We start from the raw sequence: 15488 nt of genomic DNA, 5'->3' as shown, positions 1-15488 counted from the left end.
CAGGCACCAACAAGTCTAATGCCAGCCCTGGCGACCCCATTAAAACAGGGTCATGACCCACTTTGGGGTCCTGACTCACAGCTTGAGAACCACTGCTCTATGCTGAGGGGAGAGAGTTTTCCTGTGGGTGCAGTTAATCCACTTCCCAAGAGGTGGCAGCTATGTCAGTGGGAGAAGCTATATCGGTGGGTGTGCAAGCTGTGGTGTTTACCACATTTAAGAAGTTTAAGTTTAATCAAGCCCCATTTTTAAAACCACCTGTGGTCTGGGAATGGCAAAGGACCTTGATGAAGCAGGGTTTGTCCTTCAAAGTCCTGGAGATCACAAGTCTATATTCTTGTTGTCTTGGGGGTATAGCTCAGTGGTAGAGTGCTTGACTACCAATCAAGTGGTTCTTGCTTCAAACCCCTGTGCCCGCTTATAACCTTTCAAGTGGTCTGTCATTCAAGCCCCAGTGTTCTCTTATCACCTTCTTTCTTTTTTATAAAAAAGGAAAACATTTTAATTTCTATTCTCCATTCTGTTCAGGAGCTCCACTATACGGGGGTGCTTGATATGAATGTAAACACTCAACATTTCGCTGTCCAATTGCATAAAAACCTAGCAAAACTGTCCATCAGCTGAAATCAGTTCCAGTCCTCTAAGTGTCTAGTTTATGTTTTCATCAATTAAACAAAGGTATCATATGAATGTACGTTTGCAGATCCCTCTTCTCCAGGAGCTATGCTGTGCAGAAGAACAAGAACCACATCCAGCTGCAGTTCAGGAATCTGATGACCAAAGAGCCAATAAATGTTCTGAAGGCTGAAGAAAAATGCCTTCTAGTGAGCCATTGAAGGAGCTCAACCTGTTTAGCTTATCAAAAGAAAATTGAAAGGTGACTTCATTGAAGTGTTGAAAGGCCTTAATGGAGAGAAAAGGTTGTGTATTAAAGGACTCTTTAATCTAGCAGAGAAAGGAATAACAAGAAGGTGAAAAGAGACAAATTCATATTACAAATAAGACACAAATATTCAACAGCGAGGATGATTCACCACAGGAACAAGCTACCAAGGAAAGTGGTGGATTCTCCATCTCCTGATGTCATTTAATGAAGACTAGATGCCTTTCTGGAATGTGTTTGCTCCAAAAGTAGCTATTGTGTCATACAGGAGGCCTGTGATATGCAGGGGGTCAGATTAGATGCTCTAATGGTCTCTTCTGGCCATAAAGTCGACTAATTTCTGAAAAACTGAGTGTAGCATTGGGAGCAGCATCTGATGTTTTCCTGTCTAGCCGGCTTGCTGCCTAGAACGAATGCTCCTTGAGTGGGGTGATCCACAGGGAGTAGCTCAAACCTCCAAAGTGCCTGGGCAGGGGCAGGACATTAGCACAGCAAGCGAGGGGTGTGGCAGTGACATCACAAAGACTTTTTGCAGGATCTCAGACTATTGGTCAAAGGTGGTGGAGAGGTGGTGACCTCACAGAGAGATGCTGACATCAGGCAGGCAGGACAGGGGCGAGGGGCCAGGGAAACCTCAGAGACCCCTGTGGCTTTGCTTCAGCAAGTCTCCTTCTCGAGGTCGCTCTTTGAGGACTGAGAGAGCATTTGGGTTCAGGTACGTGAGCGCCAGGAGAAACCTCTTTCGAGTTTTCTCCTTCCCTTTTCCTGATTTTACTAGAAAACAGCTGTCCCTGTTTAGCAGGTAAGAGCCTCCTCGAGGTTTGAAACCTGTTCAGTCTGGTCCATCTGGTGACAGTTGAATTCTAGGCATGGAAAACACGAGCTTAAGGGGGCCAAATTTTATTCTGCACCTGGGATTTTGTCTCATAGAATCACTGGGGTCATTAGGGTTTGTCCTTTTTGTTTCATCTTTTCCTTCATCCATCCCTTCCTCCTTTCTCTTTGTCTCTTGCTTCTTTTGTCCTTTCTCCTGTTCCCCCCCCAACACCAGGAGGTGTGTGTGTGTGTGCGTGTGTGTGTGTTGTGGGGGAGTGTTTGGCAGCTCCCACTGTGGGAGGTCCACCCAAAAATGTGGGGCTGAAATAGTGCTTGGGCAGTGATCCCCACTGGTGACCTGGGCCATCTTTTGGGCTCTCTGGTGAGAACCCTCAGTCTCCCATCCTCCTTCTCTACCCTGATTGGCTGAGCAGGGGGTTATTGACAGGGAGGAGACTCAGGTCCTTGTTGTTCTCTTTTAAGACCAAGTAAATAAGTCATAACCAGTCATATGTTTGACAAATTTTGCTGCTTTCTGCATTAATTGTCTCTGAGCAGTTCATGATTCTCTCTAACACTGCAATTCTCCTCAAATACTTGCTGAATAATTACTGTGCACTGTTGTTGGTCTGGAGCTCATCGGAGAGCACTTTACTCAGGTCATTCAATGGATGAAATTCAAGATCTGATGGTTAGTTTGAAAATCAGGGCTCTTGGGCCCTATTCCCACCTCTGCCACTGGCTGGCTGTGTGACCTAAGACAAGTCAATTCTCCTTTCTCAGCCTTTGCTTCTCACTATTTCAAGTAGGGATAATAATGATCCGCTCCTACCTACCTCACGGTGGGTGGAGGATGGGGATCCATTGGAGAGCGTCACTAGGAGTAGTGCATAATATGAGGTGTCCTATCACATTTACTCAGAGCAGATTAACACATAATAGAATAGCTGAAATAGTCTATTTCATTTGTATTTTTTTATTTTGAAATTGTTAAGAGCAGCAACTCCTTAGCTCAGACTGAAGCATCTTATCCAATTTTCAAGATCTAAGTGTCTCTTCTTTGTGTGCAAGGAGACAATTTAACACACTGTGACAAACAGGAGATGCTTTTGTTTTGCAACAACATATTTTTGCAAAGAACTTTCATCCCACTTGTTATGATTTTGAGAAACAAACTGGTTTAGTCTGAATGGGCTTTTCTGACAGAAACGGTTTCAATGAAATTTCCCCACCATCTCGATTCCTGGGCTCTATCCCTGCCTCGGGGTGGGGGGGGCGAGGTTTGTCTGTTAGAACAGGAGTCAGGACTGGTGGCTTCTCTTTCTGGCTCTGCCACCACCTTGCTGGTTAGGTCACTTCCCTTCTCTGCACCTCAGGCTCCTCCCCATCTGCCCAATGGGAACAGGGACAATTCTCGAACTCTGGGCGGTCGCGAGCCTGAGTGAGATAAGGGGCGTTAAAACCCTCTGTGAAGGAGAAAGGGGAGTTTCATGGAGTTTAGCACCAAGGAATTCTAAAGTTTGCTAAAATGTCTAGTCTGCAGAAACAAGAAATGGTCGGGGCCAAACTTTTTAACCACTGCCTTTTTTAAAGCCCATTCAGGGATGTGAGTCCCTGTCTCTTAGGTACCTGGGGTTCTTTGCCAGCAGGAGAGAAGAGGTTCCTGCCTCCATTTTTGTGGCCTTAACAAACCAGGTGTTGTGTCCCATTTCTCGTCTGAGATCCCTGGAAAAAAAAACATCCTCCCAAACATGAACAAGACAGGACCTATCTTTAAAATGGGAAATCCCCAGGAATGGAACTCAGGAGTCCTAACTCCCAATCCCCTGGTCCAGTCACTCCAGCGGAGCACACTCCCTCTCAAAAGCAGGGGGAGCGGCCATGAGGGCTGCTTGTAATTGCCAGCTGTGGGAGGGAGTGTGCAGCAGTGGTTAGCGAAGGGGCCTGGAGAGAAGGACTGCTGGGTCCCATCCATCCTTCTGACCCTTGGTGTGACCCTGAGCCAGCAGCTTTCCCTCCCCAGGCCTGTTTCTCATCAGTGGGGTTGGGGTCGCAGTCCCGACAGCCCAGGGGGGTTGGGAGGCTCCAGGAAGGTGTGTAAAGTGCTGGGATTTCAGGATCCTGGAGGCGCTGTCACCCCCGCACTAGGGTGATGTTCTGCACCCCCTGCTGCTGGCCGAGTTTCTCCTTTCCCTGGCAATAAGACAGACTCTTGTTCTCCCAGCCAGCCAATTGCCCAGTGTCATCACCCTGCCTGCTGGCTGGGCAGGGTAACTCCTCAGGTTACCACCCCTGTCTCCAGCCTGCCTTGGGCTTGGAGAGTGAGGAGAAGGGCGAGGGACGACACTGAACATCCTCCATCCATCGCTCCGTCACCAGAGCAAGTGAGCGGCATTAGGGTTTCTCGGTGGCGTCCCCTGTCTGTCTGGGGGGAGGCAGAAAGAGGGGGAGAGAATCTCTCCCAAAGGAGATTGGATTTGCAAACAGCCCCTAGGAGCCCCTCACTCTCAGACCGGGGAGGGGCTTCTCCAGAGCCGTCTCCAGTGTGCTTGGAAAGGTCCCAGCAACGGGACTCCCAGCCCTTCCCTCGTGGGAGACTGTTCCCCAGGCTGAGAGTCTCTGAGCTGGGCCAGATCCGGGGAGCTGCTGAGCATGGAAATCAATGGGAAAGGAGGGGGCCCTCGCCTTGCTATGCTGAGGGACTTTGAAGTGGGGAATGGTTTCCCAGGAGACGTCCGGACTCCTGGGTTCTCTTCCTTCTCTAGCCTGGGTGGGGGGTTGGGGCGTGTGAGTGTGGCCTGGGCTGGCAGGAGGGAGCTGCTTGCCCAAAGTGACCGATGGTCTTTGTGACTGACCCCAGTGCTCGAAAAGGACAAGACTCCCCGGTTCTTGCAGCCCCAGGGATGAGGAGGGGGAACGTTGAGGGGGAGCAGATCATGCAATGAACTCCTGCCAGTGTGTAGCCTGCACTCCCTGCGCCCCTGTGGGGGGAGGAGGAGCTGCTCTGGCTGGGGCCAGGATGGGGAGGGACCAAACAGGCTGGTTAGTGAGAGGCTGCCCTGACCCCGGACTCACGCCCGCTCCCCGCTCGGTTCCAGGATGCAGGCTCCTGAGGATGTTCAGGAAGAAGGCTCTGCCAGTGGCCCCAGAGCCTGAGGGAAGCAGCTGCCATCTTCCCCAGAAGCGGAGCGGCCCCTCCATCCTCACTGGCAGGGAAGGAGCTCCCGGCCGGGCCAGGAGGTGGAAGTGCCCAGCCTTCTGGAAGAGGAAACCTGCTCCCGGCGCAGGCGCCGAGGTGGGAGATGCACCGGCCAGGCCAAAATGGAGCTGGGCCAGGATGCGGCTGGGCAGGCAGGATCCAGCCCAGGAGCGGAACCGGGCAGGGTGGCTCTGGGGCTTGTTGTGTGGGCAGCAGCGGCCCCAGGAGCCCAGCCCCCATTTCCAGCAGGAGGCATCGCCCTGCCCGGGCAGTGGGGACCTTCCAGCCTTCCCAGGGCAGGAGGTGGAGGATCCTCTCCCAGCCCCAGCAGCTCGGCCCGCTCCCCATGGGACAGCAGCAGCGCCTGGGACTCAGACAGCAGCGAGGCCGACGGACGCTTCTGCTTTGTTCCAGGTGAGGAGCCAGGCTGGGCTCAGGGAGGGGTGAGGAGGGGGCTGTGAACACCCCAGGCCCAGGCCCTCGAGCAGTGCTCTGGGGGCAGGTCTCCAGCTCAGGTGTCTGGCCTGAGCCACTGAACCCCACTGACACTAGATGCTGCCACTGTAATCCTTGGTGCTCCATTGGGTGGGGGGTGGGAGGCACCTCCCAGGGAGTCCAGGACAGTGGGGGGGGGGGTCTCTTTGCTATGGGCTCCTGAAGGAGTTGGGGGCTGACGACACTGAGGCTACTTGGAATCAAATACATTTGAGATACAAGTACAGAGCCCATGTTCATAACTTCAGCTACAAAAATGGTGCACACACACAGCCAGCGTCATTATCACCAGCAAATCATAACCTTGTCCTAGACACCTCACACGCCAACCTTTGCACAATGTTTGCTGCACATATATAACAGTGGTGGCAACAATGATCTCTACGGTCCCAGTTCATATTAATAACGTCACAGCAGGCTATAGAGAAGTGGGAGGGAGGCGTCTTCCAGCCGTTGTGTCTCGTCCGTTTCTCCCTTGCTGCTTGGGCCGAGGTGGGAAGGGAGCGAAACGTGCCCGGCTGAAGGTTTTGTGCTCGGCCTTGAGGATTAAGCCCGACCCCCTGGCATGGCTAGGTCAGGGTTGTCCTGGGCTCTGGCGGGGGGAGGGCTCAGCTGGGAGAAGGGGCAGACGAGGGGATTTTGTCTCTGATAGATAAGGGCTTTGTCAGTGGGAAGCTGTAGGTCACATGCTGGGGGTGACAGTGGGGTTTGAGCTGGGGGCAGCAGCAGCAGGGAAGTAATGTGTGTGTGTGTGTAAAAATGAACCTTCCAAGCTGCTCCCTCTGCTAGAGCAAAAGCCTCTCATTTATCTCCTCAACTCCCCTCCATGAAAATCTCCACCCTCCCCCCGTGCTGAGAGACCCCCTCACTCCCATGGAGATTTGTAATTGTTCTAACTCTTCTTTGGCCTTGTCCAAATAGTTTTTCCAGAAAAATGATCAAGGACATTTCAAAAGAGAAAAACAAAACAAACCAGAGAAAGCCCCACCACACCCAGTTTGGGGCTGAATTTTTCTACTGTAATTTTGAGACAATAAAACTCACCCCTCTATTGGCCAGAAACCAAAGCTAGACCTCCTCCGCCGTAGCTGTGACTTCTGCTACCGAACCACCAATGCACTGACTCCTCTTGTGAGACATTTCTCTGCACTGCTGCTAATCCAGTTACTGACTCCAGGAAACATTTTCCTTAGCCTGGCTCCATGTGTTTCCCACTGGTTTCTATAGCAAAAGCCAGTCCCTGGCCCTGTGGTCCAGACATCCTCATTCACATCAAGCTTCAAGTTGAGAATCATTTCCCCTTCCCGCTCTGTGGGAGGGGAGACTTTTAAACGCACTCTCTGTGTGACTGCACATGGCTAAGCAAAGAGAACAAACCCCCAATCCTCCCTGTGCTTTGGGAGCCAGGTTTGCGGTGGGAATTCTGTAGTTCAGATGACTTCACGCCTGGACATTGTGATTCTTTACCAGTTTCTCTGGCATTGGGGCAGTTTTGTGCTCACAGCTGTGATGGCCGAGTGGTTAAGGCGTTGGAGTTGAAATCCAATAGGGTTCCCCTGCGCAGGTTCAAATCCTGCTCACAGCGAGGCTGGAGTTTTAGCCAGTCCCTCACCCGGGCAATACCTCTGTCCAACCCCCTGAGACACTCTCAATTCTCTCCCCACCCCAAGTAAATCCTGTTCTGCTCCTTTCATAGAGATCCCTGGGACACCCCCTCACACTGTGTCCCTGAGGGGTCAGGCAAACTCTCAGCAACTGAAGCCTCTGCCACTCACCTGGTGCCCCATAGATCAGCCATAGCCCTGGTTCTGCTCCTCTCTCTAGAGTGTGAAAGGAGCCAAGTCAGCAACTCCATGGGAGCTACGGGGCTGCAGAACCAACAGAGAAAAAATAGGTGCTCAGCACCCGCTGGCAGCCAGCTCCCCCCCCCCCACTACAGGCTTTGCTGACAAGCTCCTCCTCTTCCCCTTCAGCGCCTCCCACCTGCCAGAGATCAGCTGTTCAGTGGGGTGCAGGAGGCGCTGGGCGGGGAGGGGGAGGAGCAGGGAGAGGAAGAGGTGGGGGAGGGAGAGGAATGGGGTAGGAAGGTGCAGGCTGGGAAGAGATTGGACAGGGGTGGGAGCTTGGGGGAAGGGGTGGAGTGGGGGCAGGGCCTTGGAAGGAAGGGGAGGAGTTGTTGCGGGTGGCCCTGATGGGAAGCACTGACTATCACAGTGACAATAGAAGTGACCAGCCTTGCGGGGGAGGCTGAGGGAGATCCGCACTCACCAGGTCTCTTCTCTCCCCCACGGTGAGCCAGACACTGCTCTCTCCTGGCTCTCACTCTAGCAGCTGGACGCCAAGGAGCCATTTCCCCACAGGAAGTGCATCGAGTGCCCCTGTGGTGCTGGGGGGCTGGCGCTGCTGCTGCCTGTGGGGCTGGCAGGGGGGCCGATGTCTGCACAGACTCTCAGCTGCCAGGCCGGAGGGGGCACTTGGGACCTTACCAGACTGGCTCAGTGAAGACGGGGGGTTGACAGAGCAATACAGACGCTCTCCAGAGCACGGAGCAGCAGCCGCCAATGCAGCCAGGCAATGAGCATTTCCCACAGCCTGGAGCCGAGGGGGAGGCGGCAGCTGCTGTTCCAGCTCCTCGGGGACAGACCCTGTCAGCCAACAGCCACTTCTTACTCCCCACAGCTAAGGGCGCCGGGTTCCTCCGGTGGGGGTGTGGAGCAGCCGTTCGTTTTCCTGTCCTTTTTGTGTGCAACTGCTGACAAAAACATCCCACACAGAGAAGCAACAGGCCAAAATACTTCAATGCAGCTGCCAAAGTAGCTCAGTTGGGAGAGCGTTAGACTGAAGATTTACAGGTCCCTGGTTCAATCCTGGGCTTTGGCAGACCATTTCATCCCTCTTTGTGCAGGGGTGGCTTGTTTTCTGGGAGCACAGCAGTGTCTGCACCCAAGGTGAGTCCCTGAGCTTGGGCTCTGCAGTAGGAAAACATAGAATGGGCTTCTGCCCCTAGTTGGCCCACCTGACCTTTAACAAGGAGAGATGGGAGCTGTCTTTCCCAACATGGCAGGGAGAGAGTGAGGCAGGGTGATCCTCAGGAATGGTGCCAGAGGGCTGCTGGGCAGTGACAGGCAGGGATTGGGGATGGAAGCTCCTCTGTGCAGCTGAGCAAGGGCAGTACCAGGGAAGGGGCATCTGTAAAAGTGACCCAGCAACAACCTCTCCTCCTCTTGGCAAACTCCCATGCCAAACACCCACTGAAGGTCACCAGCATGCAGGGCGGCTGCTGATGCTCTGTGGCCAAGGTAACAAGATGGTAGGAAAGCAGGGCCAGCTCCCATGGTAGGGCCTCTTACCGTTCCCACTCTCCATGCTCACTTTTGCAGTGGGGCAGGAGATTTTACCCCAAGAGGCTTTTCCCCATCTGGCGAGAAGCAGAGAAACACCCAGGCTTCGAAGACACTATGTAGCAACCCCCTCCAGCACAGGGACAGGCGCACACGCTAGCCCGGGCAGCCGCCCACTTTCTTTGGCAAGTCAGGAATGGCAAAGGCGAGACTGGAAGCACCTGGGGCTCATGCCCCAGCCTTTGTGACACCCAACCCCCAACTCCTTCCCGGGGCTCTAGCTGAAGCCAGAGCATTGGCCTGAGCCGCCAAGAAGAGGTTCCAGCCCTGCAAGGAGCAGGACGTTCAGCACAACAGTAAAACTGCAGCAACACAACCACCAAAGGACTCGACCCCTCAATCTTCTGATCCACACTCAGACGCCTTATTCATTAGGTCACATGGGAAAAGGCTACTCCAAGCACTTCTTTGGAAAAGGCGGATATTGTTCTTCTCAGGTCATCTGCTGAGGGGGGCCGAGACTCTTTGGGCACAAGAAGTCGAGTTCCCAGTGACACGTGAGACTTAATTCTCTGGAGCCAGGTGCAGGGTTTTGGCAGGGAGGCTCAGGCATGGGGGATTGGGGTGCAGCGGACGGACCGGCTGTCTAGGTGTGGAGATTTAGTCACACTGAGGCACAGGAGGGAGGAGGAGGAGGAATCCTGCTGACAGGCAGTGGCTGTGCAGAAAAAGGGGAGGGGTTCCTGGGACTTTTTTGGCCTCTCTTTTGCCTGCCTGCTCACTCTTGTGGTGAACGGTGAAGCTGTTTCTTACCAAGCCCAGGTAGCTCAGTTGGTAGAGCATCAGGTTCTTAATCTAAGGGCCTGAGTTCAAGCCCTTGTTTGGGCGCTCAGCTTTTAAGTTGCCAGGAGCCAAATGATTCCTCGTTCTGTCCACCAGCCACATGCGGATTCTCAGAAGCCTTGGCCATTTCCTGGAAAGGTTCCTTTCCTCAGGAATCAGGAGAGAGGCCACATCCACAGGAGCAGGTGTAGAAAGCGCAGTCTCTGGCTGCCAGGAAGTGCTGTGCCAACATTGTGTTCTCTACAATGGCGCTTAGATCAGGATAATTTACATGGTCAGCCCCGCCAGTTCCAGCCCCTCTGCCCAGGCAGCTCCCCCAGCCTGACACACACACACAGCCCCTGCACCCGCCAACCCCAGGGCTCCTCAGCCCAGAGGGGAGCCCCCCGGCTGAGTGGGGCATCAGAACCCCCGAAATTACCCTGGGACCAGCATGATCTGCCTCCGCCCTGCCCTGCTCTGCATGTATTCAGAGTGAGTCAGTTTCCCTGTCCCAACATGTATCCCCCCATGTGTCTCTTCTCCTCCCCAGTTCCCTCTAAACCAGCCCATTTCCCCTGCACCCCAGGCTGGGTCTCTGCCAACCCCCTTCTCCCCTCCTGCCCCCAATATCTCCCTGCCCCTACAGGTCTATAGGGCTGGATCCCTCCCTCCCCCCTTCTCCCCTCAGTTCCCACCTCTGGGGGTCCAAGGAGATGGGTCTCTCTTCCCTCCATCCCCTCTCCTGCCCCCCCATATCCTGCTGCCTCTAGGGCTCTATGGAGCTGGGTCTTTCCCCCCATCTCCACTCATCCCCTTCCCCAATATCTCCCTGCCCCAGGCTGTGACGTGCTATGACGTGTGCTGGGGCTGTGATGTGTGCTGGGGCCAGGGCCGGCTCTAGGGTTTTTGCCGCCCCAAGCAGCAGGAAAAAAAAATCTGCGCCACTTTCTTCTTCAGCAGCAATTCGGTGACAGGTCCTTTCCTCCAAGAGGGACCGAGGGACCCACCGCTGAATTGCTGCCAAAGAGCCCGATGTGCCGCCCCTTCCCCTGGGCTGCCCCAAGCACCTGCTTGCTGAGCTGGTGCCTGGAGCCGGCCCTGGCTGGGGCTGTGACGTGCTGTGACCTGCTCACTCACTTGAAACCAGCAGGACAGAAGGTGTCGCATGTCCATGGGCGGGGCTATGCAGATGAGCAGTGTCTGGCGGCAGGACGGAGAGCAGCGAGAGGAACCGAAGGAGCCCGGCGGAGAGAATTCTCTGCGTGTGGCCAGAATCCCACCAGTTTTCTCTGTGTTGGGGGGGGCAGATTTCATGATGTCACAGTCCTTGGAGGAGGGGTTTGAATCATAACTCCAAAGTCGGAGAACAACTCCCCCCACTTCTGCTCAGTCTCCACTAGGGGGCTGGGCTGGGATCACTAGGGAGGGAAGCACTGGCAAAAAACAGTCTTCCCTATGGAACCCAGGAGTCCTGGCCCCCAGTCCCCCTGCTCTAGACCCCCTCCACTCCCAAAGCCAGGGATAGAACCCAGGGGTCCTGGTGCCCAGCCCCCTCCCTGCTCTGACCACTAGACCCCACTCCTCTCCCAGGGTGGTGCAGGGGTCACTGGGTCTGTGTCCCAGCTCTGCTAAGGGCCGTGACTGATTTCCCCAAAGTGCTTCCTTCTGAATCCAGCACATCTGCCCCCCCTGCCCGGTCACTGCCCACCCCCGTGTGGGGGCACCAGCACTGTGCTGGGTCGTGATGGGAAATTGTCCAAGCTGGCCCAGGAGAGACACATGTGTCCCTGCTGCCTCCTGCTGGTGGGGCTGAGCCCGGCTCTGTGTGTGTTTGTGTGTGTGTGTGTGTGTGTGTGACACTGTTTGTAGCAATGTGTTGCTGGGCTAACCAGTAGGAAATGGCTTTGCAGGATTTTGTATTCTGCAGCCAGTGACACACACACAAAGGGACTCACACAATCCCAAGAACACTCACACACAACACACTCAGAGGGACATGCTAGCCCAACCCCCAAAGAGAGAAACAATCACCGCCCCCCCCACACACACCATAATATTCACAATTGTGCTCAGAGACACAACTGCATGCAGTTCACTCCCACTGCTCCAAATACAAGGACCTCCTTCCCCACATAGCATGTGCCAAGGCCTGTGGAACTCACTGCCACTGCACAGCTACCAAAGAGAATGATCCCCTCATGCTGGATCATCTGCTTGGCCTCCTGCCCCCTCTCAGGGTGCGCTGTGTGGCGTGGCTGGGGATTGTGCAATGGCCCAGCACCAGGCAACACAGAACGGACACCACATGCCCTGCCCTGTTTCACCTGAGCTGCTCTCCAGGTGCATTGGAGCCCAGTGCCCTGCATCTTGGCACTCCTGCCCCACAGGGGGTGAGCTGCAGCCCCCGCCACACTCCGCAGAGGGGAGAAGGGTCAGGCCAGCCAGCCCTTGTAAGATGGGGAAATCACCACTGGGGTCGACGGTATGGGGGCTGTGACATACAGAGAAATGGTTGTCGCGCCGGCAGAGGGCAGCAGAGCATGCGCACACACACACACAATTGCAAACATACATGAACACATGCATGAATCCAGCCACATACACACAATTGCTAATATACACAAACACCTGCACAAATCCAGCCAACACCAACACAAGCCTGGGAGCCAGGGGAGCAGAGCAGGCTGGGGCCGGGTAACTCCACTTCCCGCAGGAAGTAGCCAGCCTCCCTGGTCCCACGGTGGCCTGGGACCAGCCCCCCTCTGCTTCTCCCCATGGAGGCCTGGGGCCCCAGCCTGCTCTGCTCCCCTGGCTCCCAAACTTGCGGGGGGGAACCGCCCCACAGCACTCGCCGGCGGCGTGGCTGGGAGCCAGGGGAGTGGACCAGGCTGGGGCTGGGTCACTCCACTTACCATGCAGTGAGTGCAGGGGCGGGGGCCATGGGGAAGAGCCGGGCAGCCCCCCCGCAGCAGCTCCCCACCCCAGCTCACCTCCGCTCCGCCTTCTCCCCTGAGCTCGCCAGTGCCGCTCCACTTCTCCCACCTCCCAGGCTTGTGGTGCCAATCAGCTGTTTAGTGCTGCAAGCCTGGGAGGGGAGGAGAATCAGAGCGGGGGCGGCGTGCTCAGGGGAGAAGACGGAGCAGAGGTGAGTTGGGACACGGAGTGGTTCCCCTGCGTGCCCCTCCCATTACTTGCTGCAGGCAGCCCCCCCCACATCCCCATCATGCTCCAGCTCACCTCCACTCCCCCGCCTCCCCTGAGTGCAATTTTTAGTGCCCCCAACCACTTGGCACCCTAGGCGGCCGACTAGTTCGCCTAGTGGTTGCACCGGCCCTGGCCACTGCCTGTCAGCAGGATTCCCCCTCCTCCTCCTCAGTGAGACTAAATCTCCGCACCTAGACAGCCGGTCCGTCCGCTGCACCCCAATCCCCCATGCCTGAGCCTCCCTGCCAAAGCCCTGCACCTGGCTCCAGAGAATTAAGTCTCACATCTCACTGGGAACTCGACTTCTTGTGCCCAGAGAGTCTCGGCCCCCCCTCAGTAGCTGACCCAAGAAACACAGTGTCTGCAAAAGCAGCAAAGAGTCGTGTGGCACCTTATAGACTAACAGACGTATTGGAGCATGAGCTTTCGTGGGTGAATCCCCACTTCGTCGGATGCATCAGTGTCTGCCTTTTCCAAAGAAGTGCCTGGAGGGCCTTTTCTTGTGTGACCACGTGGCCTAATGGATAAGGCATCTCACTTCGGATCAGGCGATTGAAGGTTCGAGTCCCTTCGTGGTTGTGCTTGTGCAGTTTTACCTTTGTGCTGAAAGTCCTGCTCCCTTCAGGGCTGGAACCTCTTCTTGGCTGCTCTGGCTTCAGCTAGAGCCCCGGGAAGGAGTTGGGGGTTGGGTGTCACAAAGGCTGGGGCATGAGCCCCAGGTGCTTCCAGTCTCGCCTTTGCCATTCCTGACTTGCCAAAGAAAATGGGCGGCTGCCCGGGCTAGCGTGTGGAGCAGTTTCCCTCTTCCAAGTGTGCGCCTGTCCCTGTGCTTGAGGGGGTTGCTACATAGCACCTTGGGAGCCTGGGTGTTTCTCTGCTTCTTGCCAGCTGGGGAAAAGCCTCTTGGGGTAAAATCTCCTGCCCCACTGCCAAAGTGAGCACCTGGAGTGGGAATGGTAAGAGGCCCCACCAGGGGGGCTGGCCCTGCTTTCCTACCGTCTTCTGATGTTGGCCAAAAAGCATTAGCAGCCGCCCTGCATGCTGGTCTGTGGGTGGTTTTCAGTGGGTGTTCGGCATGCCAGGGAGCAGGGAGCAGCCTGGCTGGGCGTCTCTGTGGCTGTCTGCTGGCCACGCATAGGCATGGTTCTCCCCTCCTCTTACCCTACCCTTGGCTTTTAAGCCTTCCCTTGGAGCTGTCAGCACCAGCCACCTCTGTCCTAGGTGCCCAGAGGAGGAGAGGTGCTGGGCTCCAGCCTGGGACTCTGCCTCCCTCCTGCCTTTCCCTGACTATGAAACCTGGCCTTGACACTCCTTTCTTCAAGCGCCATGTGGGCAAGAGGAAAAGTGTGGTAGAAAGCACAAGGGCCAAACTTGTGGGCATCAGAAATCCCAAACACCCAGTCAAACCATAGCCACTTCTAGACCCCATTCCAACCAAAGACCTGGCTCCAGTGGGGATGAGTCACTCAGCACAAGGTAAACAACTCATTCTTAGACAGCTGGAGACAGGAAAGCACTTGGATCTCCAGGGATTTACCACAAGGTTCCACTGAGATTTGAACTCAGATTTCAGCATGCCAACCCTTACACCATGGGACCAGCTTGTGCTAGTTTCTCTGAACATTGGTGATCCTATCATAGGATACCAGGGTTAGGAGGGACCTCAAGAGGTATCTAGTCCAACCCCCTGCTCAAAGTAGGGCCAATCCACAGACAGATTTTTATCCTAGATCCCTAAATGGCCCTCTCAAGGACTGAGCTCACAAACCTGGGTTTAGCAGGCCAATACTCAAACCACTGAGCTCTCCCTCCCTCCCTCACTCACTCACTCACTCACTCACAGGGCCAGCTTATGTAAGGGACCGTTGGCCCTTTACTAAAACTGAGTGGGGTTTTTTAGGTTGGCTAGTTCCCAGTTCCAATAGAAGGGGGAAGGGTCAATGGGAAATCAGGATCCTGAGACTGACAGGCCCCTGGGGCAATGGTCACCAACTGGTAGGGAACAAGTGAGAATTTGTTAATGAGTAAAATTCCTGGTGAAAATTGGCAAAGCTGTGGAGAGTTTGAAAAGTTCCAGTGAATTTACACATGAAGATACAAACAGAGAGACAACTAGAGAGAAAGAGAACATCACAGACTGCACAGGCCCACACAGACATAAACAAAAACCAAACCCACACAGCACACAGAGCCATATACACATAAGGGAAAGCCACACAAAACAGAACAAATCCACACCAAAAATACAGCAAAAGCCCACAACAGGAAAGCACAAAAACCACATACCAAAAGAATACTTAGCAAAGAACAATCTGCATGCAAAAGTCATACACACACACACAGACACACAGACACACACACACACAAAACTATGCAAGGCATCCACAAAAATTACACAGGACCCACATGCACATCAACACAACAGACAAAAACCACACCGACATACAGAAAGCCAGGCAGGGTTTGAGTCTCACAGCGAAGAGGGTGAGCACACAGGTGGTTTGGGGAGCAAAGACTGAGGGGGAGTCGGGGGCAGTGCTCTGGGCTCTGCCTGACCCCTCCTGACACAGGCGGCTGGTGGAGAGCAGAGCCTGGTAGATCTGTGGAATCTGCCCTGCTCTCTGTAAAGCAAGGGGACCTCGGTGTCTTCTGAGCTGCAATTGTATTTTCTGCAGGGCAAAATGATTGGCAGAAGCCATTTGCTTAAAGGAAGCTAGTGCCGTAG

At 54.8% G+C, this 15488-nt stretch overlaps 1 non-coding gene across 1 annotated transcript; it reads left to right on the top strand.

Annotated features, from left to right (window-relative positions):
• Positions 1 to 6896: 6896 nt before the first annotated feature.
• On the top strand, positions 6897 to 6978 carry TRNAS-UGA. Its single transcript has one exon. It is a non-coding gene; the product is annotated as a tRNA-Ser (tRNA).
• The last annotated feature ends 8510 nt before the right edge of the window (positions 6979 to 15488 follow it).

The sequence above is a fragment of the Mauremys mutica genome, unplaced genomic scaffold (genome assembly GCF_020497125.1).
Source record: "Mauremys mutica isolate MM-2020 ecotype Southern unplaced genomic scaffold, ASM2049712v1 001187F_np12_obj, whole genome shotgun sequence".
Taxonomy (NCBI): Eukaryota; Metazoa; Chordata; order Testudines; family Geoemydidae; genus Mauremys; species Mauremys mutica.
The sequence above is the reverse complement of the archived record's forward strand: the minus strand, read 5'-3'. Positions and strand labels throughout refer to the sequence as shown.